At 40.9% G+C, this 26,066-nt stretch overlaps 1 long non-coding RNA gene across 1 annotated transcript; it reads left to right on the forward strand.

The window, feature by feature from the left end:
- Positions 1–227: 227 nt before the first annotated feature.
- Positions 228–4,593, forward strand: LOC110776467 (uncharacterized). Its single transcript, XR_002530144.2, has 5 exons — positions 228–526; positions 1,072–1,184; positions 1,498–1,555; positions 2,127–2,203; positions 4,364–4,593. It is a non-coding gene; the product is annotated as an uncharacterized lncRNA (long non-coding RNA).
- Positions 4,594–26,066: the final 21,473 nt, after the last annotated feature.

Raw genomic sequence — 26,066 nt, forward strand, 5'->3', positions numbered from 1 at the left:
CAATTTTACAGGAGTAAAGAGTTTAAGAAAGGATACCCTGATAACTTTGCATATTCCATCACTAGAGGAAAAATCGTCATGTGCTTCCCTTCAAGTGCGGCTCATTTATTACGGGTCATTTTTGCAAGTACGGGTCATTTTAAAAAATTGACAGCACTTGACTTCAAGTGCGGGCTTTAAACTCAAATGCGGGTCATTTAAAAATGAGCAGCACAAAATTTTTATAAAAATAGAGCCCACAATAGATTTTCCCCAAAAAGAAAGTGGTACTTTTTTTTTCATTTTCCCGCTCCTCTTCCTTCCCCTTCTCTGCTTTTACTTCTGCCATCGCCATCTTCTTCCACCGCCGTCGCCGCTGCTTTCACCGCCGCCTTTGCTTCTTCCATCGCCGCCTCTGCTTCTAAAGAATGCAGTGTCGAGGTTATTCCATCTTGAGTCGCCGCCATCCACCCACACAACCAGCTGCTTCGAGTTTCCCTAATTTGAAGAAATCGTTCAACGATTCTGCTTAATTCAAGTTTCCCAGGTAATAACACTTTCTCTATGTGATTCAAATTTCGTTTTAGTTTAATTTCGATTTAAAATCACGTTCATTTGGTCGAATCACTCTTGAGTTCATTGGTTAGATGCAAATAACTTTCTGAACTTGATTTCATGGTTCATAGTTCATATACTGATAGTTCAGTTAATGTTCTTTCCATTTTATTTGATTCTTTTGTCCCGAATGATGGATTTTCATGTTTATCTGTATCGGCTATACTTTTTAACCTAATTTGGTCGTTTAAATTTCCAGATTTCATGCTTGATTTTAATTTTAATTACTGATTTCCGAAGTTCAGTTGCTTAACACTTGTTAAGAATCTCAATTTCGCTGATTTTGATTCTAATTTTAATTAGTGATTTTAATTTTGTGGGTTTTGAATTAAATGGGTAATTTACGGGTTGATATTGGTGAATATATAGTAAATTCAGGTGTGATTCAGGTCCCTAAAAATCGTATCCTTTCTGGTGTCTAGTCTGTGACATTACATGATGAAGGAAATTGAATAGTGTCTGCTTAATTTAAATTAGGTGTTGGATGCTCTTGAAAATCTTCATGCTGTTGATGTTGACCAAAAAGCTTCATGATGCTGCTGATGGGATGGGATGCTTCATGATACAAAAATCAATTTGCTGGCAAAGAGGTAAGTACAACGACTTATAGTGGCTCTAGATGGCCTCTGCACCCTCATGGAGTCATGGTTATTAAACTATGAAAGCTGGTTATAATTGCGTTAAAGGCTTAAAGAGTCTGGACTTAAAGGTTCCAATCATGGCTTAATTAGTTAGCTTGTTAAGCTGGGAAGTGTTTCCTTGATGCAAAGATTTAAAGGTTATGATTATGGGAAGTGCCTTTTCTATGGCTATCCAGTATCCACCTGAGACACTCTTTCATTTATTTTTTAAACGTTGTTTAAGTAAAAGTAACTTTTTGCTACTATCAAAAACCGGTTGCAGGTGCGTTTTCTCAGTCATGACTTGCATCAGTTTTGGAATTGGGCTAACAAAACAGATGGTAAGTGCCGAAGATTAAACCCAAGGTCATATTTGCTGCAGTTTCTTCTTGCGTATTATCTGAATTGGAAAAGTAGGAATTAAACATTCTGGAATTCCAAAATGCCACGGTGCATGTGTTTCTGTTTAGTTTGGATCAAGTTATTAAAAGGGTGAATCAACTTATGCCTGGGAAACATTCTGTTTGCAATAATTAGTGGCTTACTGTAAAGTTTAGCTTGCGTAGACAGTTTCATGTGTTGTGAGTTGATTTTCTCTCAAGTTGTTTAGGCTGTGAGTGTCTTGTCTTGTTCTGTTTCTGTGGCTTGTTGGATGTCGTTGCTGGAGAGTTTATTATATTGTACTACTAGTTAGGCTTTCCTTAGAAAGGCGGCTTTGTTTTCATCCCTTGCTGCTTACTTTGTAACTAGTTAGAGACCGTCCCTCCTGTTAAGGCTCTTCCCCCATAAAGTGGTTTTTTGTCAGGCAGGCCTTTCCTCTTATAGGTTTCACTGATAAAAAAAAAATCTGTTATCCAAAACAATATATAGTCGTTGCTAATACTTCCTTTTGCTGTTAAAAAAACCCTGCAGGCATTGAGACTAATGAGTGTCTCGAAAACAATGGTGGATGCCGGCAGGGCACACAAGTTAACATCACAGCCTACAAGGTATTAAGTTTTCTCAGGTGTTGGCTCTACTTTCCATTTGTTCCGAAGCTCTCTTTTTACAAAAATGAACATGTAAAGGGTTTAAAGTACTTATTTATGTTTATTAGTTGAATGGTTGGACAGAAATATGCCATTTTAGTCGGAATATGATCACCTATAACGATCAAACAAGCCTTATATTTGCATACCTTGACCAAAATTGGTGACTATAAGTCTTAGGAGGATAAAACTAAGTATATTAAACATCTAAGGGGTTTAAAATACTTATTTAGATTCATTGGCTGAAAGTTGGAACCGAAATAAGCCATTGTAGTCAAAATGTGGCCTATAATGATTAAACGAGGTTTAAATGTGCATAACTTGACCAAAGTAGGTGAGAATAAGTATTTTAAACATAAAATAAGTATGTTAAAAATGTAAAGGGTTTAAATACTTATTTAAGTTCTTCAGTTTAAAGTTTGGGAGCGAAATAAGCCATTTTAGTTGAAGTGTTACCTATAATGATCAAACGAGCCTTATATGTGCATAACTTGACCAAAGTAGGTGAGAATGAGTCTTAGAAACATTAAAATAAATATATTAAATATGTAAAGGGTTTAAAATACTCATTTATGTTCATTAGTTGAAAGTTGGAACCGAAATAAGCCATTTTAGTCAAAATGTGACCTATAATGATCAAACAAGCCTTAAATGTGCATACCTTGACCAAAATGGGTGACAATGAGTCTTTGAAATATAAAGCTAAGTGTATTAAACATGTAAAGACCTTAAAATACTCATTTAGGTTCATTAGTTGAAATTTGAGACCAAAATAAGGCATTTTAGTCAAAATGTGACCTATAATTATCAAACGAGCCTTAAATGTGTATAATTTGACAAAAGTGAGTGATAATGAGTCTTTGAAAAATAAAGCTAAGTGTATTAAACATGTAAAGAGTTTAAAGTACTCATTTAAGTTCACTAGTTGAAAGTTGGGACCGAAATAAGCTATTTTAGTCAAAATATAACCTATAATGATCAAACGAGCCTTAAATGTGTATAACTTGACCAAAGTAGGCGTTAATTATTCTTTGAAACATTAAACCAAGTCTAATGAACATGTAAAGAGTGTAAAATACTTATTTAAATATATTAGTTGAAAGTTGGGAGCGAAATAAGCCATTGTAGTCAAAATGTGACCGATAACGAACTAACGAGGCTTATATGCGCATAACTTGACCAAAATAGGTGATAATGAGTCTTTGAAACTTAAAATTAAGTGTATTAAACTTGTAAAGGGTTTAAAATATTTATTAAAGTTCATTAGTTGAAAGTTGGGGCCGAAATTAGCCATTTTAGTCAAAATGTGACCGATAATGAACTAACGAGACTTAAATGTGCATAACTTCACCAAAATGGGTGAGAATGAGTATTTGAAACATAATGACTCTTCAAAAAATAAAGTTAAGTGTATTAAACTTGTAAAGGGTTTAAAATAGTCATTTAAGTTCATTAGTTGAAAGTTGGGATCGAAATAACCCATTTTAGTGAAAATTTGACCTATAATGATCAAACGAGTCTTATATGTGCATAAATTGACCAAAGTAGGTGAAAATGAATCTTTTAAACATAAATCTAAGTGTATTAAACTTGTAAAGGGTTTAAAATATTTATTGAAGTTCATTAATTGAAAGTTGGGACCGAAATTAGCCATTTTAGTCAAAATGTGACCGATAATGAACTAACGAGGCTTAAATGTGCATAACTTCACCAAAATGGGTGAGAATGAGTCGTTGAAACATAAAACCAAGTTTATTATACATGGAAGGACTTTAAAATATTCATTTAAGTTCATTAGATGAAAGTTGGGACCGAAATTAGCCATTTTAGTCAAAATGTGACCGATAATGAACCAACGAGGCTTAAATGTGCATAACTTCACCAAAATGGGTGAGAATGAGTCGTTGAAACATAAAACCAAGTTTATTATACATGGAAGGACTTTAAAATATTCATTTAAGTTCATTAGATGAAAGTTGGGACCAAAATTAACCAATTTTATCATTATATGGTTTATTATTTCTTTGTTATGAACAAATTAAGTCTTAATTTATTGTACGATTCAATATTTATTATGTAAATAAAGTGTATATATATTTTTTGATGGTCGATCTTTTTAAGGTATTCAATATTCCGAGGGAGCGGCCTTTCACCTTTGAGGAGATAGACGAAGTTCGAGAAATGTTGGCAAACTTCATTACCAGTGATTGTCTTTGATATTTTCTTGTGCTGAATCTTAAACTATGGATGCTAGCTAGTTTTTCATATGATTGTAATGTAATCGACTTTTATATTTAAAATTATATACTATTTAATTTAATTATCTATATAATTAGATACTTTTTATATGACATATAGAGGTTAATTAGTGGCGTGGTCCGATTTTAATATGTAGTAGGGAAATCAGTTATACAACAAATGTAGATCAAGTGCGGCTCATTTTTAGGCCAAGTGCGGCTCATTTTTATGCTTGTGCTGCCCATTTCTATGTCAAGTGCGGGCTCATTTTCAAATTTGGCAGCACAAAATATTAAGTGCGGGCTCATTTTCAATATTGGCAGCACCAAATAGGTCAAGTGCGGGCTCATTTTCAAAATTGGCAGCACCAAATATATCAAGTCCGTCATATTCTAAAATTGGCAGCACAAAATATGTCAAGTGCAGGCTCATTTTACAAATTGGCAGCACTTGAAACATCAAGTGCTGCCAATATTTTGGCAGCACTTGAGAAAGGATTTTTTGTCATTTAACACCTTAAAAAAACTAGTTTTTGTAATTTAACACCTTACTTATTTTTTATTGTTTTTAAACACCTTAAAAAACCAAAAAATTTAGAAATCAACACCACTTGACGATTTTTGTTAGAAAAAACATTAGTTTTTAACTATGTTAAAGGTCCCAAGGCATGATATGGTGGTAAACAACTCCTTCTACCATCAAATTATGTTTTGGAAGCTATAGCTTGGTTAAAAATCAACGTTTTTATCTTATGGAAATCGTTAAGCGGTGTTGATTTATAAATTTTTAGATTTTTAAGGTGTTTAAATGTAATAAAATATAAGTAAGGTGTTTAATTACAAAAACTAATTTTTTTAAGGTGCTAAATGACAAAAAATCCCTTGAGAAACATCAAGTGCGGGCAGGCCATGTGCTGCACATGTAAAAGCCCGCACTAAACCCCTTAAAATGAGCCCGCACTTGAGGTTTTTTCCTCTAGTGCATGGATTCCTTTGGTTTTTTATCTTAATGATTCAGTCATTCAGACAAGGCTTTAATTCAAAGATCTGGGTAAGCAGCTTAATTGGCCTGGTTAACTAACGAAGCAATCTCAACACTGCAGATACCTCTTGATTCTTGAAGGATGAAGACGTACCCCTGATATCGTCATCGTATAACATTCATTCTGGCAAGGCTTTGCCCGAGTAAGAATCATTTTTTTTATGTGACAATGTTACGGGTCTTAATGGTTGATTTATGCTTAGGATCTTATTTACTGTCTGTGGAATCATGTTTTCTATAAAATGTTTTTGTTAATTGTTTTTTTTAAAAGAACTTGCAATCCTCTAGTGCTGATCTAAGTTAAAGATGAAGCTTTGCAGAATTGGAGATTCCATTAGTTATAGAAGTTGTTTACTTGTTGCTACATTGAGAAATCATAATAATCAGCCTATGGTTTATTACCGAGCCATTTAAATTCTCATTATAATAATTACTCCCTACAGATTCTGTGTAGTTTAGTTTTAATGGGTTCTGAATGTTAATGTTGTTATTGTTTTTTATTGCCGTTGTACTTGAGTTTTTGAGCAAATCAGATCACTAGATTCCTTGCTTGGATTACTACTGTCTTGTGTAACCGGTTACTTTGTCCCACATTTGACATCCCAGAAGAACCTCTTGGTTTCTGAGTCTGTTTTTCAAGGCAGCCATCTCGGATGCTTGTGAGAGACTTAGTCCCCTCAGTGCCTTCTTGAGATTCACCTGGTCAAGTATAATTTATGATAGGAGATTTGTATATGAAGATGCTGGTAATGCCTTTCTCTTTATTTAGATATTGCAGTACCTGCACAGCTTCAATTTATCAGCAAGATAATTTATTATCTAATAGCTTCAATTTATCACCAAGGCAATTGTTGCAATTCTTTTCCAACAGCATCATAATCTATTCCTATAATGTGAAGTTCATATTTTTTTTTCTTCATGTATGGCACTTATTGTTTATGGTAATACTAGTTCTTTCGTTTTTTTTCCCATCTATATATATATATATATATATATATATATATATATATATATATATATATATATATATATATATATATATATATATATATATATATATATGAATCCTTATACCCCCATTGATTCACAGTACTTTTCAGATTGTCAGTTTCCAAGTTAGGACAAAAAGCGGATTGACGAAGTAAGAACCGAATGGGTGCTCCATGTTGTTCAACAATTGTGTAATTGCTAGTAAGTTGAAGGAACCAACAAACATACGATTCTATTAATTATTGTATTTTAACGTAGGTTAATGTTTAGAATTTTATTTTAGATCTATGTAATCAGTTTTGTTAGGGTGACAATTGTAAAAGTTCTTTTAATCGAGGTTTGGGAATTAATTTCAACTATTTTACTATTCTTTAATATATGGTGTTATTTTGTGGCAAAAATGAAATGTTTTTCTGGTATATTCTAAATAATAAAACATAATTAAAAAAATAACTTTAATAGCGCTTCATATACATTCACTATTATATAATAATTTAAAAGTTGGCGGTAAATCTTTGACAGCGTTACTTTAATAGCGCTTATAATGTGCTATGAAAGAAACATTTGAATTATCCTGATATGACATATTACAACGCTTTTGAAAAGCGCTATTAAGGGTACCTTTTACTTTTACTAGCGGAGCCATCAACAACGCTTCAATAAGCACTAAAAAAAGCATTATTAAGCGCTATAGAAAGCATTTTCTGTCGTAGTGTTGCTTGCTGTTGTGGCCAGCGCGTGCTGGCACGCTCAGCTTGCTTGCTGGCTGCCTCGCGTTGTTGCGCCAAGCTGCGAGGGGGGGGGGGTGTGTGTGCATGGGCTACGCCCAGCCACACACACCGTACTCCCTTTGTTTTGCGCCTTTGGCTCGTGCCATACGAGCCAATTAACCATTTTTTTTAATTTCACGGAACGTTAATTGCATGACGTTATTTTTCTTAAAAATAACAAAATTAATCTTTTTTTTTTCGAAAAATAACAAAGTGGGTGATTTAATTAATTTTCCAAAAATCAAATTTTGAGAAATTTATTAAATCTTGGCTAACGGCATTCAAATTTAACGAATGATCAATATCAACAAAAATTTGAATATGTTTGATAATCCAATCCAAAATTTTAAATCGTTCTAAACATTTAAATTTAAGATTTTTATCTATTTGGTTTAAGGGATGATTAAAATTAACGAATCTAATCAAAATTTTAATCCAATAATTATAAAAAAACTGCCACTTAATATGAAATTATATTCCCTTTCCCAATTAAACAAAATTTCAGATCTAAATTATTTAAAAAATCAATTTACGATCTAAAATTACCAATTTAGGGAAAACTAAAATTAGGCTTTATACTTAACATTTATGGCCGAAAATTTTACCATAATTTTAAAATATACCTAAGAGCAGTAGGGAAAATTTCAATTAATTCCGAGTAGTTTAGGTCGATCAATTAATTGAAAAACTTTCCAAAATTATTAATTTAATTCATTAATTAACAAAAACGCCCAAAAACTCAAACTTCGGGGCCTATTTTTGCGATTCTGTTTTCATAAGTTGATCTTTCAATCAGATTAGGGTCAGAAAAATTGTATTTCCGACATTTTACGAATTCAGAACATATTCTACGATATATCCAATAATCCAGAAATATTTCGTAAATTCATGAAAAACTCAGAAAAAATTCGACAACATCACAAACATATTAACATGCCAAAAAGTACTTTGAAATACATGTTTCTCTGATACCACTGTAGGGGAATACAGTTAAATACATATTAACACAGCGGAATAATCCCCAAAGCCAGGAACTATGTATAAAATACAGATTAAGCAGACTTACATTCGTAGCGTGTTTTCCCTAGTTCAAAAAATCACGAACACGAACAAGAACTCCAAATGTCGTTCCCCTACTTGGTTCACCGACACGTTCAGATCCGTCTTGAGATTCGTAGCTTAGACGTCACTCAAGATATTTTAGCTTTTAAGGAAGAACAATTTTAACGGAGGCAAAGAGAGAATTAGGGTTTCTCTTTGATTAGGTTAAAACTGATATACCTAGAATTAGTTTTGTATTGTGTGGAAAAACATTAGAAGGAGTGGAGTGTTATAACCCTAAGGTTATTACATGACCGGCCAAGGCACAAGGCCGCAATCGGCCAGCTACACGCACAAGCCCACGAAGCAGCGCGCCCAAGGCAACACAGCTGTGGGCCTTGGGCCTCGCTGCTTGCTTGCTGGCAGTGCTGCTGTCCGCGTGCGCCTAGCCGTAGCTTTGCGGGCTTGCTCTCGCTGCTGGCGAGTTGCTGGCTCGTTGTGCCTTGCACGCTTGCGCGCTTGGCTCGATGGGCCGACAACCTTGCCTTGCTCGTATCCGCGACCAATGCCTTACAGCTATTTTTTATCATATAGTACTTGACGAATCGCCTTCGTATGATAGGATTATTCGTTTCTCCTAGCTTACAAATATTTGCGATATGATATACGATTCCGATCCAACGTCATATCGTATATTTATGTTTTTGCGAACTGATTCCCGAAATGCTATTAAATGAATTCCTGATACATTTAATCCGATGATCTGTTACATGCCAATGGTGTGACCTTATAGGTTCAGTCAAGAGTAAGCTGTGAGCCTAATATAGATTAGAACTCACTGATCGACAACATTGCTCCAGCTAGCTGTTCCGATCACTTGATCTCACTGAATTAATTGTTCGTAATTAATCTGAACCTTGGTATTAGACTAATGCACCTTGGGTTAAGGACATGTTTCTTTCAGTTGTATCCAGAGTAGGCGTCCATGAATGTCAGCAGCTCGTGGCTGGCGGTGGCGTCGACCATGGTGTAGATGTGCGGCAGTGGGAACGGATCTATGGGGCAAGCTTTGTTGATATCTGTAAAATCTATACAGACCCAAAACCATTTGCCATTCCTTTTTCTGACGACGAGTATGTTTGCTAACCAATCTGGGTACTTGACTTCTCTTATCTTCCTGACTCGATTAACTTTTGGACCTCTTCATCTATAATTATGTTTCTCTCAGGTGTAAATTTCCGTCGCTTCTGCTTGATCTGTTTAAAGTTGGGGTCGACATTGAGCTTATGGGTGATGACGTCTGGGCTGATTCCTGTCATATCCTCGTCTGACCAAGTAAAGAAATCCAAGTTTTCTCTAAGTAATGTCACTATCTGGCTTCTGATGTTGTCAGGCAGTGACGCTCCGACCCGTACGACCTGGCCTGGCTTCGTCGAGTCCAATACAATTTCATCGATATGCTGGTCGTCTGGTTAATCTGCTGTCGACCCTTGCTATAATTTCTAGATGGATGTTTTGGAGGGTTTTAATGCGGTTTCGTAGCAGCGTTTGACATCTCGCTGCTGTTGTTAGGGGGGAAAATACCCTCCTGGTGACATGTCTCAAGTGTGCCATCACGACATACACGTAGCGGCCAGCAAGGCATGAGTTATGACTGGACGACTTGACCCCAACGGTTGAATATGACGGCAACGGTTACAAAATAAATGATTAAGTATGTAAGCTTGAGTTTAGGAGCGCAGCATTAACCATCCTAATTAAGTCTAATTATGTACATTGATTATGTATGTTACATCTTTGTACGAGGCCTATAAAATGGCCTAAACAACTCTCTTGTAAAGATAAGTTCACTTGCTAATAACATACACTCGTATGCTCTTACGAATTGCTCCAACTATCTTGTATTACCTAGCTGAATCGATTGTTAGCACCTTCCTAAGGACAAATTCGACTCTAAGTAGAATTTGTCCAAAACAATTTGGCGCCCACCATGGGGCTAACAATCAAAAGCAGCTCAGTAATCCCAATCCTAACACCATGTCTGGAAATGCAAGCTCATCTAATCATATCACTCGCCGGGTTGAAGCCATGGAGCAACCCATCAGCCTCCTCCAAAGGGAGAGCGAAGATTTGCAGTCGCAGGTCAGATCTGCCACCTCCATCGCCACCGGATCCAGGTTCCAGTACAGTCGAGATACTTTTGGGTGGAGTCGCCGCCTCGACCTTGATGTTGCTCCTGACCATCCCCTCCATATACCGTTTGACGAGACCGGAGGTCCAGTCCTCGAACAGATCCGCGAGTTCGAGCCCCTGCCAAGCCAACCCTCCCCAAATCCGAGTTGGCTGCCTCCCCCTCCAAACCAAGCACTTTCCATAAGCGCATCGACGACCGTCGCAGCCTCGACGGCCGCCCGGGCCATCCTGTCTCACGTCGGCACATCCCAAGCGGCGGCATCTGTTCCTATGTCCGCACCCGTCTCCAACCCGACATCCCGTCCGTTACCTCTTCCAACGGTAACTGTGTCGACGTCAGTCCCTATCTCGGTGCCGCCATAGAGACCAACTCCACCACCAATGACCCAAGAACCATGGGATCAACTATATGCCCAGCAAGTCGCTCAACCTGTTGTCAACCTAGTCACCTCGGCACCAGGAGCACCTCCTCGGATGATGGCGATCCCCTTGGCTAGTAAAGCACCACAAGCAGCTTTCCCACACACACCACTCCGCCCGGATTCCACTCGAAACTATTCCATTTATAATACTCCCATCAAGTTAGTTGTTCCAGTTAGTCATGGCTTTGTAACTCCTTTACCTCATGTGACAGGACAACTCCCATCATGCAACAGGGCGTGCCGCAGTTCACCCCCAATCAACCTCAGAATGTGTACCCACAAAACACCTATTATCAACACCTTCAAGCTAGCTTTCCCGAAACATTTAGCCCCCTCGTCCCGGTGCTCAATAGCATCTGCGAGAATACCAACTATCAGCTCCAGCAAATCGTGACCATGATAATTAAAATCCCCGGAGTACCCACACCCACCAAAGAAGCCAGCCTGGACAGTTATGCCGACTCACCATATGCCTACCCCATCGATGCAATCGACATCCCAAATTAGCGGTCCAGTCCACCCAATATGCCCATGTACGATGGAGCCACCGACCCAGAGAACATATATTAACCTACAAACAGCGCATGATGACAATCCCAGTCCCCAAGCATATGAGGGAGGCAAGTCTGTGCAAAGGTTTCGGCTCGACATTAGTCGGACCCGCCTTGAAGTGGTTAACCAGCCTGCCCAATGGATGCATCACATCCTTTGCACATCTTGACAACATGTTCAACCAACAATTTATCAGTAGCAGGGGGTTAGAGAAGCCCTGAAGGACTACATAACTTGGTTCATTAGGGAGAAGGCAACCGTTCCAGAATGTGACATCTCAACCGCGATCGAAGCATTCAGGCAAGGGCTTTATGGAGAGACAGACCTATGGAGAGACCTCATTAAATATCCTTGCAAGAAGTTTGAAGATGCACAAGCCAAAACAATGGCCCAAGTCAGGCTCGAGAAAACTCTCTATTCTAGGAAGGGAGCCAACAACTATACAAAGACAGACAGACGACTGCCTGTGAGGGGGTCGAAAAAGCACGAGGCTAATGCGTGACCTCGTCCCTCGTGGGTGTGACGATTCTTTTATTCAATCAAGTGTAATTGGATACTCTGTGAGTATACACCCAATTGACTAGTAATATAGGAGTCGCCATTCAGTTTTTAACAACAATGAGAAAAACTGACAAAACCCGGTTATCGTGACATAAAGGGAGTGCAATTATGTTTGACCACGACGGCCATAGGTTCCCTTGTGATCCCTGGTGTGGGGATCTCTCAACATACACCCGCAAGGTAGAGATTGAGGGTTCGGGGGACTGTAACTACCGCGAGGAGTACTTCGCTCGTCGATAACTCCAGAGGCAAGATATCCTTACTAGCTCAGCATAAATAATTGAAGGGACATGCGTTAACTATTAAACAAATCTGAGTTGATTTTAGCAATATGCAACATATAATACTAGATCGATCGCGATTATCTGATTTAAATAGCATTAAGGGACCTAGCATGATAATCCAATTTCCCAAAAATATTATATTTGTTAGGCGTGGTAGAACAATCAGATTTCGTTAATTTAACAATTCATAAAAAGGGCGAGGAAAGCAATTAAATCATCGAGAAGGGGCACATTACGACGCACCCTTGAGAAGTGCGTCACGGTTCTCAGAAAACTAACCACTTTGACTTTGCTATTTCTCCTTTTTATTTAACGAATCTCAATTATGGGACAGGATACGTTCTGTTCGATTTATGGATCGATTGCGACAGAACGCGTGAACAATTTCGCAGCGTGAGGCTTAGGCTTAGGGGTTTAGAGTCAATACTCAGAATATGAATTGTGTGTTTTCTTGTGTGTTCTTTTCACGTCGAATTTGGGGCTGTATTTATAGAGAAGAGTTCGTGGAAAGATAGAATTGCAGAGTTTTAATCCACAAAGAATTAGGAAAAAACACGTACCCAGGTATTTTCAGCGCCCAGGCCTGGGCGCCGAAGATTTCGGCGCCCAGAGCCAGGCGTTGAAAATAGGGTCTGGGCTTTTTTTCTTAGCCAGATTCGGAATCCTGAAATCCGTAGAGTTTGAGACTTAATCGAGTCTTTTAGTGCGTATCAATTTTATGACGGAATGCGTCTGGGCCCGTTTCGAACTCTAGGCTCATTAGGATTTTAATTAATACGTAACTCTTATTTCCGAATCATATTAGGAATAGGATTCTCGCATTTTTCTATCTCATTTAGGATTTACGTTGGGGTGCAACACCTAATTCTGACAGGTTTCTATCTTTTATGACTTGCCACTTTTAGAAGCTACCCTTTACGGCAGTTACTATTTTTAGCAGGTTTTCATAAATAGCAGGTTTCGGGTGAAATGAAAAGGGGAATTGAAACTCGTTTATTTTATAGGAGATGCGTTGTCAAGTGGAGATTTATGCTTTCATCATCGAACCTTTCCCTTTCGGGAATGGGGACAAAAGTAGGTGTCTACAGTTAGCCCCCACTTTGACTGAGTCTTGGAGTAAGACGATGGTCAAAGTACTAGACGGAGTGCGTCACATAGGCCATGGTGTATGTGACCTGTTTTGCGAGGGTCTCACGATCCCCCGAGTGATAACATTTGACTTAAGGGTCACCACTTGAAATGTCGACATATCCCTCACGTGTCATTGGGATTTGTCAACTTGATAGTATAGAAACTTCCTCACTTTGTCATTGGAAGGATCTAAAGGTGCGTAGAAACTCCCTCACTTTGTCATTGGGAGTAGCTACAGATGTTTTCGAAATCAAAGCTATAAAGTGTAATTGGGCTTGGCCAAGCCCAATCTCGAGGTAAAAATGTTTTTAAAGATTCTCATTTTCAGGGCTAGCTAAACGAGAAAACCCCCTTGTTTTTATGGGACGTAAAACGAAGGAAAATCCAGCACATCGCTCTTTTTTGGAAAAAAACGGAAAACCAATCCTTTTAATTTTTGGAAAAGGGAAAACCAGAAAAAGTTATCGCTGCAGCAACTAAGGACCTGCGCGGTTAGTGGTGCAGACCCCGCCGGCTAAAGATGGCGAGCCTGTCCACTAAGGTTGGACACCCCGTCCGATAGAAGTGGACGAATCTGTTTTTGAAATTTGAAAATAAGGACCTACGCGGTTTGTGACGTAGACCCCGCCGGCTAAAGATGGCGAACCTGTCCGCTAAGGGTGGACACCCCGTCCGATAGAAGTGGACGAATCTATTTTGAAATTTGTTTGTGCTTTTTGAAAATTAGGACCTACGTGGTTTGTGACGTAGACCCCGCCGACTGAAGATGGCGAGCCTATTTTGAATTTGAAGACTTTATTTTTTGAAAACTGAGGACCTGCGGCTAGTGACGCAGACCCTGCCCGCTGAAGGTGGGCGAGCCCTGTCCGCTAAGGGTGGACGCCCCGCTCGCTGGAGGTGAGCGAACCTTAATTCGTCTTTTTTGATTTGGGAACTCGCGTGGTTTGTGACGCGACCTTGCCAACTGAAGATGGGCAAGTTCCTATTTCTTTTGTTCTTTGTGATTTCCTTTGAGAATTTTTTTTTATTCATTCTTGCAAGAGCGAATTCTTTCGAGGGATGCTCGAATTTAGTTGTAACCTGAACGTGGGCTGACAACGTGTTCAGACGGATCTTTGTCTTGCGACCGTCTGCTTTCGTGATTTTGAGCTAGTCTTTACGGCTCGACTTGGTTTTCGATCAGAGGACCGTGCACAAGTGTCAATGACGACCTTTCCCTGAGGTCGAACCTGTTTTTTTTTTTTTGAGATATCCAAACATGATATGGTGTATGGCGCAGTCCGGGAACGTGATTTTTATCGTGCGCTCCTTGTTGGAGTCTACTTTTCGCGAGCCCCCAAGCACTGAGGATCGTCGGTCGTCTTTCGCATCTTGTAATCATGTTTGGGGTCATGCTCGTATGTGCGAGCGACCTTTTATTGTAGTGTGCTACTTTAGCGAAGCCGTGGAGTGCGACTTTAGTTTTCAGGCGACATCCGGTTTTAGCTTGGCCCGGACTAATCCTTTGACAGACAAACATTTTTTATTTGGAAAACCAACGACTTAACGATACACATTTTTGGTGTTTCGAAGAATGACCATGATATTTAACTTGTTTTTCAAAAGTGTACATAAGCATTTTCTGAGACGAGTCTAAGTTTCGACCAAGTTTTAATGTTTCATTTTTTTTGCTTATTTGGGAGCTAAAGGTGCTTTGGGCTTGATCCTACTTGCAATAGGGGCTCGTGTTTAGCAACACGGTCTTAAGTCCTTTCCTGTTCCGCGTTTTGTGAAATCTGGGCCTTGGGCTGCATTTTCAACGCCCAAGCCCAGGCGTTAAACATTTTGGCTCCCAGATGTGGGCGCTGAAAGTCTTTTCCTGGTGATATTTGACTTTCGGATTTCCTAACACGTTTCCGAATGGGATCAGGGTGTCACTGGGTGCATTCAGCTAAATATAGGGGCTAGATACGTCCCTATTTTCCACCATTCTCAAATTCTTTCTCTCTTTTTGCTGTGTTTTAATTACTCATTGCTTTTGCCATATCGATCCCTACTTTCTCACTTCAACGGACTGTTAGGCGTTGGCTACGGGCCCTTACTCCCACAGAAAAGGTTTTGTTAAAAGAATACCACTTAGAGGCACTTTTAGGCTTACAACAAATTAATATTGATTATAACTTTCTGCATGCTGCCCTAAGCTTTTGGGACTCCGATCATCATGTTTTTGTCTTTCGGGGCAACGAAATTTTTCCTTTGCCAGATGATTTGGCTGCGATCCTTGGTTATCCTACTAATGCTACTCCTGTTACCCCTGGCACTATTGAAGAGGGTAAAACAACCATAGGGACTTTCCTAGGACTAGATGATAACATGTTTGCTGAAATTGTTGAAGGTGACGAAGTTAACTTGGCAAAACTTGTAAAACATCACTTTAGGCCTAGTAAGAATATGACTGAACAGAAATTGAATATTCGAGCCCTTTTATTCGTCTTGTTGAATCACTATTTGCTGTCGAATAACAATGGTGAGTTCGGTGACATAAGGTTGATCCCCTTGATTAGCCAGATGGAAAGTTGCCATTCTATTATGCCGTTGGTTGTCGCTGAGACTTTGCTGAGTGCGGATGAGCTGAAGAAGGATGCCAAATCTGAACATTTTAAGGGAAGCCCCTTATTACTGCAGGTAATCGATTTTCTTCTTTGCACACGCAGACGACCCAGGGACCGTTTTTTTTTTTTTTTTTTTTTTTTTTTTTTTTTTTTTTTTTTTTCTTTTCATTGTTTTGATTCGATCGTATCCTGTTTTTGCAGATTTGGCTTGCGGAACGGCTTAGACTTTTGGAAGCTCCTGCCGATCCTAAACATTATTGCCCTATAGCCTTGGGTAACCGAAAATACTTGCACCAAGGCCAGGACGAGGCCGGATGGACCTCCTTTTTTACTTATGGCATTTGTTCTATTAAGTGGGTGGTACCATGGTGGGGTTTGACTACTATGACGGGGGGGTCTGAGGTATCGGTTTATGTTTCCTTGTTGGGGCTATCTCGTCCCATTTATATTTTCCCTTGACGAGTCATGCGTCAATATGGTTTAAGGCAGACTATCCCTTTTTCTGATACGGTACCACCTAAGGTAGTGGCCTTTTCACAAACACGGGTCCTAGCGTGGGCTAAGTATTATGATGGTCTCCCGCGTTGGGCCGTAGCTACAAATGGCTTTGTGGGTCTTTCTGAAAACTACAAGTTGTGGATGAGCTCCGATGATAAAGATGTGAGAGCCGAGGCTCGTAATGGGGAGTCGGCTGAGCTTTTGATACCTCGGATTCGTGTTAAGTATGAGGGTCCTGATTCTGCCAAACCTCGTACCTATAGTATTAAGACTGTGAAAGCTCGTCCTGATCGAAAGCGAAAGGAAGTTCCTCCCCGTTCCAGTTTCAGGCCTAAAAAGATGCCTAACATGAAGGGGCCTGCTGTTGTTAAAAGAAATGCAAGCTCTCGCGAAGATCGTCGCCGGAACAATGTATGGGTTAGGAAGGCTCAGCCGCCTGTAGAAACAGTGGCTAGTCTAGTTGATGATAATAATCCTTCTCCCACCCTTGTCTGTGCCCTTGAGGCTGAGCGGCTTATAACTAAGAATGTTTCTGAAGCCTTGGCATCTTTGGAAGTTAGTGTCCAGGAGCCGGTTCTTATGGAGATTGATATTGGGGCAGCGCAGAAGACTATGGGGGTGGATCCTGCGAACATTGCCCTCTACAAGACTTTATTTGATGATCCAGAAGAACTAGAGTAGTGTAGTTCTTGCTAGGGTGTAGGTGCCCTTTATTTATTTCAGTTGTGTTTGTTTTTTATTCTTAGCACTTTGTTTTCCTTCTTATTATTTTTTCAATAAAGGCGTATTTTTATTTTTCATTTTCATTCATTTTTGTTTCTCCTCTTTTTTATGTTTTTATATGTCTAACACTTTTGCACAAAGAATATGTTTTTTTTTTATATTGGACCGAATCCTTGGTAAGGATTGCCTACGTATCTTGTCAGAATTAGGTCGCGCGTAGTTCTAGCTAGATAAGTTCTAGGATGCCAGATTTTAATAGATATGCCCTGAGGTGGTAGCATATTACTTAACCGGTCAAATGAGTGAAGTATTATCATTATTTTCGTCTGCCGTTTTTTTTTGCCGTAAGTCGCGTAAAAAATGAAATTCGACTATGTTTTGTATGGCTATATTTTTGGTAAGCCTATTTGGTAAGCCTATTTGGATACGTACTGTACCCCCCAAGTGTTCGTTATTTTTCCGTTGTGTGCGGATAAAATGACGAGCACTTTTGAAAAGAAAATTTTTGGCAGGCAGAGAGTTTCAACGCCCAGGCTGGGGCGTCAGAAATTTCGGCGCCCATCCCTGGGCGCTGAAAATGACTTGGGCAGTCAATTTTGGACGCTTTGCTTCACATGTTCTTGCATTTATTTCTTTTTTGTGCCTGGATATTCTGCTCGTATTTAAAGTTAATTTTGAGGCTGTTTTGGAGGCTTTTTTGACCTTTAGCGTGAAATGCGCTTTTGTCCGGATTAATTTTTTTCTATTCGTGACTCGAAACAGTTTTGAAAATGGGGTTAGGGTGCGGAAGTTATGAAGATCTTTGTGTAGGCTTTTGAGGTGGGTTGAAGTGCGTGTTGTTAGTGAAGGGTATGATGGAATTATGTTTTATGAATCTGTTTTTTTGGTAACATTTGCATTGTTTTGGATCTTGATTTCCTTTGATTTTGGGTTGCATGGATTGACTCTTATGATGACACTGGTTGGCTTTTTAGGTTTTGGGGATATGAATGGGATAGTGCGGTTTATTTTGTGGGTTTCGGGAATTGGTTCCCATAGCACTATTTCAAAACCGAGTGGGCTTTGTTTGTTGGGCCTAGAGTGGGCCGCCTTTTTATTTTTGTATTTTGCAAGTTCATTTGGTGCTTTACTTAGTGTTAGAATAAAAATTTTAGGAGAAATATTACGCCTTTATTGATTCGGAAAGTAAGGAAAACACACTGAAATAAAACTAACCTATATTCTAAGGGGTCTTAGGACCATCTAAAGTCTTTATTACTTTTTCTATCAATCTAAAGAACTATTAGGCGCTTTTTACTAATGGTGCTCTATGTGGCTCAAGCCTGGGGTTTAGTCTCATAAAACTTCGGTCCTTCACCGGTACTCATCTTGAATTCCATTCCTTTTGCATTGACCCACTGATATGTCTTCACCCATCCGTTCTCGACCTCTTCTAGTGTTGATGCGGGAGAGATTAACCGGGTTGGATCGAAACCTTCATCTTGTAAAGCTAGGGTAGTCATCACAGTCTCGTTATCCATAGGCCTCGATTCGTTTAAACAATGTCCGTAGAGCCTGGTTGTCCAATATTTCGGCTGTTTTAGTCTTGGTGAGGTGGGGTGCCTCATCCAAGGTGTGACAGTCATGGAAAATATCAAATCCGGGTTTTAGCAAGCCATCCTGAACGAATGGTTCAGGGAAATCACAGCATGGGTGTTCCTCTCCTTCCCGAACGAACATCCCGTTAAGGGTCCTTTGATACGGGGGAAGGAGGGTGGTTTGTTTGGCTTTGTTAAGGCGTAGCCTAGACAGGCGGTCAACAATATCTTCCTCCGTTGGTTCATAGCCTAAGCCAAAGGGAGTAGATTTGTTGGGAAAAGGATGGAATGTGTATTCCTTCTTCCTTATGCCCAATGGGGTTCCTGGGAAATAACCTTGAGCTAACAACATTCTAGGGATGACTCGGGATGCATGCGGGTCTAGGAATGCTGGATCATAATCTTAGATGAACTGGATTGTTTCTTACATTTGAAACCCGTAAAGGTCGTCTGCAGTCTCGGCCGTTCCAACCATAGTGCAACTAACGTCGAGAGGAGGGGCGCGGATTTCTAGTATTACCCCGTTATGGTTAAGTTTAACCATTTGGTGCAAGGTAGAAGCCACACCTCCTAAGTCATGGAGCCAAGGTCGCCCCAAGAGGAGGTTGAAAGTGGGCTTGATGTGGATTATTTGAAACTCCGTGGTGCGTGCCGCAGGCCCGGTTTGTATGGTAAGGTTGATTTTTCCCAATACAGGCCTTCGGGAGTTATCATAAGCTTGTACCCCTTGCGTGGAGGTTTGGAAGTCATCGTTTCCGAGCCCCAAGCAACGGGCGGTTCGCAATGGGAAGACATTAACCGCCGAACCATTATCTACGAGCGCTAGGGGGATGTTTTGTCCTTTGCATCCAACAACTAGGTAAAGGGCTTTATTGTGAGCACCCCCCTCTTTGGGCAAGTCTTTGTCAGTGAAAACTATGGATTTTTCTCCGGCATCTCTCGTGACATGGCTAACCAATGAGTCAGGTGTGATATCTGTAAGTACTGAGATGAGGTCGAGTGAGCGAATAAGCTTTTCGCGATGTTCCTTTGAAGTACACATGAGATCCCAGATGGTAATCTCGGCCTTGGTTCTTTTTAGTTGTTTCAGGAGAGGATTTTCAATGACTTCTGCGACGGTGGCGTGACGTCCATTCTCAGGAGTTTGCCTAACCGGGATGTCGTCCATAGGAGGTGGGTGAATATCCGGTTGGTATATTCTTCCGGATCGGGTGAGGTTGTCGACCTCGGGCTCCTGAGGGGTGGTGTCAGTGAGAGCATACCCGGGCCAAGTTTCGGTGAAGAGGTCCTGGCCCGATACTTGAGATAGGTAAATATCTTCAGCATCATCATTCCACACACCGCACACTTCTCTCTCGATTCGATCCATAGGGACCACAACGAGTGGTGCACCTTGAGGCGTGATGTACACCATGGGGTCGAAATTCTCTGGTTGGTCGAGAGAGATGTGACAAGAGCCGAGTGGGCTCTTGTTGTTGTTGGGTTTGCCAACGTTAGGGAGAGGTATCACTTCATCCTCTATCATGTCCTGGATCGTATGTTTTAGATTCCAGCAGTTTTCAGTGTCATGCCCATTTCCTTGATGGAATTTGCAGTAAGTACCTTCGACCCAATATTTGCTTTTGACAGGAGGGTCACGGGTGGGGCCTATAGGTCTCAACTTTCCTTGATTGGTTAGTCTTTCAAAGGCTTGTACCAAAGTCGACCCGAGTGGGGCAAACTTTCGGTCTCGGACCCATCTTCCAGGGCTTCTTCGGGCGGGAGTCTCCTCTACAGCATGGACTTCTTGGGCTTGGGATGTGTTACCCCGATTATAGGTGTTGTTTTTATATGTGGGTTTTCTTTGTATGGTTTTGGCGAGGTCGTCCTCGATCTTTATTCCCACATCATAAACTCTTTTGAAAGTGTCAAGTCCCAGGTACCTAAGGTGTTGTCTGTAAGCCGGGTCCAGGTTGTCAATGAATTTTTTGACCAATTCTGTTTCGGGAGGCCTATTGATTAGCTGGGCCGCCTGGTCCCTCCATCTAGCAAAGTAGGTTGTGAAACCCTCATTTTTCTTTTGGAAGAGAACTTCCAGCTCGCGCATGGTGACTTGGAAATCCATGTTCGACGAGTATTGCTTGATGAAGACATTGACAAAGTCTTCCCAAGTGGGGAAGAGCTTAGGGTCTTGGTGATAGTACCATTTGAGCGGCACATGTTCCAAGGACAAAGGAAAGGCAGGTAAGTACATAGACTTATCCACGCCTTTCAAGTTCATGGAATTCACAAAGCTCAGTAGATGATCACGGGGGTTGTCCGTGGCCTTGAACTTTGGTAGGTCAGATGAACTGAACTTTTCTGGTAGTTTGCCAGGAAAAGGTTCAGGATCGAGGGAGAAGTATTTGCTCCCCATGGTTTGCTGTAGGACCATTTTTTCAATCCTCTTCTCGTTATCGAGGTCATTTTTGGCTTGCGCAGCCGCTAAAGCTTCATTTTCCATTTTCAATTGGCCCATAAGTTGGGTCATTTGGACCATCTGGTCTCGCAAATCTTCGATGGACATGTTTGAAGGTGCGAATCGAAGTTGGGGAAGCGGAGATCCTTGAAATGAGGGACGACGGACGGAGCTTGGAGTCACTAAACCTGATGTTGGCGGTGTATCTTCGAGACGCACTAACCGTTGATTCCCTGATCGGCACCAAGTGGCAGGACCAGTCCTAGGCATAAGATAAGCTAAATTTTTAGGTTCCCAAAGTTTCAAGCATTACTTAGTCTAGACTTCGACTCTCTCTATTGGTTTTTCACTCTTTCTTTTGTTGGTACACTTCTTGGTTTTTTTTTTCTTTTGGTCATTCTTTGGATTTTCGAAACACTTGTCCGTGTGACGTTCATAGTTGTTAGCATGTTCGGTCTTTTGGTGCCGAGCATTGTCGTCGTAGGAGGCCTGACAACGACGCAAAGAGTTATTAATTTTTTACGAGTCGTTTTTGAAATCGAGTGCTTTTCTTACGCCCTCGTAGCAATTCTTTTTACGAACATTTTTTGTGCTACGTATTTTCCTTTCGTGCGGGCACCGAGGCTGCTGCGCCTGACCAGAAGGCCAAGCAGCAACTTCACCGCCCAGCGAGGGGCGTGAGAAATTCTGGCGCCCAGCCAGGGGCGTTGAAAATGCGTCCCTGGCTGGTTCTCGTTTTCTGTGTTCTGTTTATGCGACTCCGATTTGCGTGCTTGCCTAATAACGTCCTTTACGCGTAGCAGCGTTTGTGGGATTCGTTACAGGCCATCCCGAGCGTCGCTTATTTTTTGTGTCGATCATTCGGGTTTGCGGAACACGTATTTCGGTATAACTCTTTGGCAAATTAGTCTATGAATGTTTGGGAAATTTTTAAGGTCGTTGGTTTTCTAGAATTATTTGTCTAGCATTATTCGTACACACAATCATAACATAGTCACATAGTTCGCTACACATAACTACATTACAAACATGGATTTGAAAATTAAATATGTCACGTAGTTTATGATAGGCTTCTATGGGTAGTATTTGCGCCTGGCTTGGTAACACTTCTATCGTAGATCCAACACATGCCCCGGTCGAGGTAGTGTCTTCAACAGACGAATTTCGCTCAAGAGGTCAACCCGCAAGTGCAAGCCAAGGGGGCATGCAGGCGAGAGGGACCTAATGAGCGAGCGATTGGGTTCGGGATAGGTGTACTACCTGCACAAGTACCGAGTGGGCAACATGCGCGGCGTATGTACCCCCCTATTGGCGAAAAAAGGTATCCTTAGTCCCAACTCCCGAGGGAGCCGAGATTCGTTATGCGGTTCTGCCCATTCACATTAATATGCTGATTTTCAGGTCGTCCCAACTTGATGGGGAAATAAACGCGGGGTAGGATCGTTTCACCCTTCGGCTATTTTGATTACCTACAAGCACGAGTATTTCCTTCACTATCCCCAGTGGAGTCGCCACTGTGAGGGGGTCGAAAAAGCACGAGGCTAATGCGTGACCTCGTCCCTCGTGGGTGTGACGATTCTTTTATTCAATCAAGTGTAATTGGATTTCCTGTGAGTATACACCCAATTGACTAGTAATATAGGAGTCGCCATTCATTTTTTAACAACAATGAGAAAAACTGACAAAAACCGGTTATCGTGACATAAAGGGAGTGCAATTATGTTTGACCACGACGGCCATAGGTTCCCTTGTGATCCCTGGTGTGGGGATCTCTCAACATACACCCGCAAGGTAGAGATTGAGGGTTCGGGGGACTGTAACTACCGAGAGGAGTACTTCGCTCGTCGATAACTCCAGAGGCAGGATATCCTTACTAGCTCAGCATAAATAATTGAAGGGACATGCATTAACTATTAAACTAATCTGAGTTGATTTTAGCAATATGCAACATATAATACTAGATCGATCGCGATTATCTGATTTAAATAGCATTAAGGGACCTAGCATTATAATCCAATTTCCCAAAAATATGATATTTGTTAGGCGTGGTAGAACAATCAGATTTAGTTAGTTTAACAGTTCATAAAAAGGGCGAGGAAAGCAATTAAATCATCGAGAAGGGGCACATTACGACGCACCCTTGAGAGGTGCGTCACGGTTCTCAGAAAACTAACCACTTTGACTTTGCTATTTCTCCTTTTTATTTAACGAATCTCAATTAAGGGACAGGATACGTTCTGTTCGATTTATGGATCGATTGCGACAGAACGCGTGAACAATTTCGCAGCGTGAGGCTTAGGCTTAGGGGTTTAGAGTCAATACTCAGAATATGAATTGTGTGTTTTGTTGTGTGTTCTTTTCACGTCGAATTTGGGGCTGTATCTATAGAGAAGAGTTCGTGGAAATATAGAATTGCAGAGTTTTAATCCACAAAGAATTAGGAAAAAACACGTACCCAGGTATTTTCAGCGCCCAGGCCTGGGCGCCGAAGATTTCGGCGCCCAGAGCCAGGCGTTGAAAATAGGGTCTGGGCTTGTTTTCTTAGCCAGATTCGGATTCCTGAAATCCGTAGAGTTTGAGACTTAATCGAGTCTTTTAGTGCGTATCAATTTTATGACGGAATGCGTCTGGGCCCGTTACGAACTCTAGGCTCGTTAGGATTTTAATTAATACGTAACTCTTATTTCCGAATCATATTAGGAATAGGATTCTTGCATTTTTCTATCCCATTTAGGATTTACGTTGGGGTGCAACACCTAATTCTGACAGGTTTCTATCTTTTATGACTTGCCACTTTTAGAAGCTACCCTTTACGACAATTACTATTTTTAGCAGGTTTCCATAAATAGCAGGTTTCGGGTGAAATAAAAAGGGGAATTGAAACTCGTTTATTTTATAGGAGATGCGTTGTCAAGTGGAGATTTATGCTTTCATCATCGAACCTTTCCCTTTCGGGAATGGGGACAAAAGTAGGTGTCTACACTGCCCTACCCCAAGAAGAGAGATGATCGTCCTGCCCCTTACACTCGACCACAGCAAGTAGTAGTGGTGGAAGACGATGACGACACAGAATGGAAAAACAGTCCTGACTTACCTCCCAAAATTAATGAATACTCTTTTTGTGTTGACACTGTAGGTCTGATGAACCACCTGTCGAAGATGGGGAAAGCAGTACAATGGCCGCCAAAGTCCAGTAAGCCCGACTCGAAGAAAGACCCCTCAAAGTGGTGTGATTTTCATGCTGACATCGGCCATACCACCAATGAATTTGTGGCGTTGAGAAGCGAAGTCGCCTACCTATTAAAGAACGGACATCTCAAAGACGTCATGTCTGACAAAGCTCGAGGCGTCATCAACAAAGACAACTCTAATTCTCCTTCATGACCTCATTCGCCTCCTCCTCATACCAAAACTGTTAATTTTATTGCTGGAGGTTCTGACATTTGTGGTTTAACTTATTTTGCAGCAAAGAGACACGCTAGGGAGAACGAGATCGACAGACCATCAAGGACAGTTGCCGCGAAATATGTGACCCGCATATCTTTTGATGAATCATACGCAGGGGATATCTCCGACAAACATCATGATGGTCTGGTAATATCCATTCCCGTCGGAAACTGTATGATTAGACGAGTCCTAGTCGATAACGGCAACTCCACCACCATTATGATGCTCGATGCCCTTAAAGAGATGGGGCTAAATCCAAACATCGACGTCTTTAAGAAATCTACAGTTCTGATAGGATTCAGTGGGGAAGCAAAAATCACTTTCCGAGAAGTCACACTATCTGTCTATGCCCAGGGAGTTAACCAGCAGGTAAAGTTTTGTGTTATTGATTTCCCTTCATCTTACAACATTATTTTGGGCAGGCCTTGGATTCAAGACATGAAGGCCATCCCATCAACCTATCACCAAACCATCAAGTTCCCAACTCGGTGGGGAGTCCAAGAAATCAAAGGAGATCAACAAGAGTCCAAATAATGTTACAAAGCGGCACTAAAGCCTTCGGCCACCAACAAATCCGTATTATAGCAACTATATTCCATCTTAAGCCCTGCAAGTTATAAAGAGTCGAAGTCTGAACAACTCGACGAAGTCATCTTGGATCCTGCTAAACCGGAGCAAGTCATTTTTATTGGATATGATGTGCCAGACGACATCAGGTCGGAGCTCATAACATTTCTCAAAACCAACGCAAATTGTTTCGCGTGGTCCCACGAAGACATGCCGGGAATAAGCTCAATGTCGACCCACATCATAACCTGTCAAGCAGAAACTACGGAAGTTTGCCCCAGAACGTAATCAGATCATCAACGACGAAGTTTAATAGTTACTCGATACAGAGAAGATTAGAGAAATAAAATACCCTGACTGGTTAGCCAACGTCGTGGTGGTCAGGAAAAAGAACGAAAAATGGCTTGCCTGCATAGACTTCACCGACATCAATAAAGCATGCCCTAAGACTCCTTCCCACTACCCCATATCGATGCCATGGTCGACGCCACAGCTGGTCATGAAATGCTAACCTTTATGGATGCCTTCAGCGGGTACAATCAAATCCTAATGCACCCAAATGATCAAGAGAAGACTGTCTTCATCACGGAGCGAGGAACTTATTGTTACAAAGTCATGCCCTTTGGTCTAAGGAATGCCGGTGCAACTTAATTACCAGAACCTCGTCAACAGGATGTTCAAGAGACAGTTGGGTGACACTATGGAAGTCTACATTGATGACATGCTGGTCAAGTCCAAGAAGGCTTCAGATCACATTAAGC

Source organism: Spinacia oleracea, chromosome 2, assembly GCF_020520425.1.
Source record: "Spinacia oleracea cultivar Varoflay chromosome 2, BTI_SOV_V1, whole genome shotgun sequence".
Taxonomy (NCBI): domain Eukaryota; kingdom Viridiplantae; phylum Streptophyta; class Magnoliopsida; order Caryophyllales; family Amaranthaceae; genus Spinacia; species Spinacia oleracea.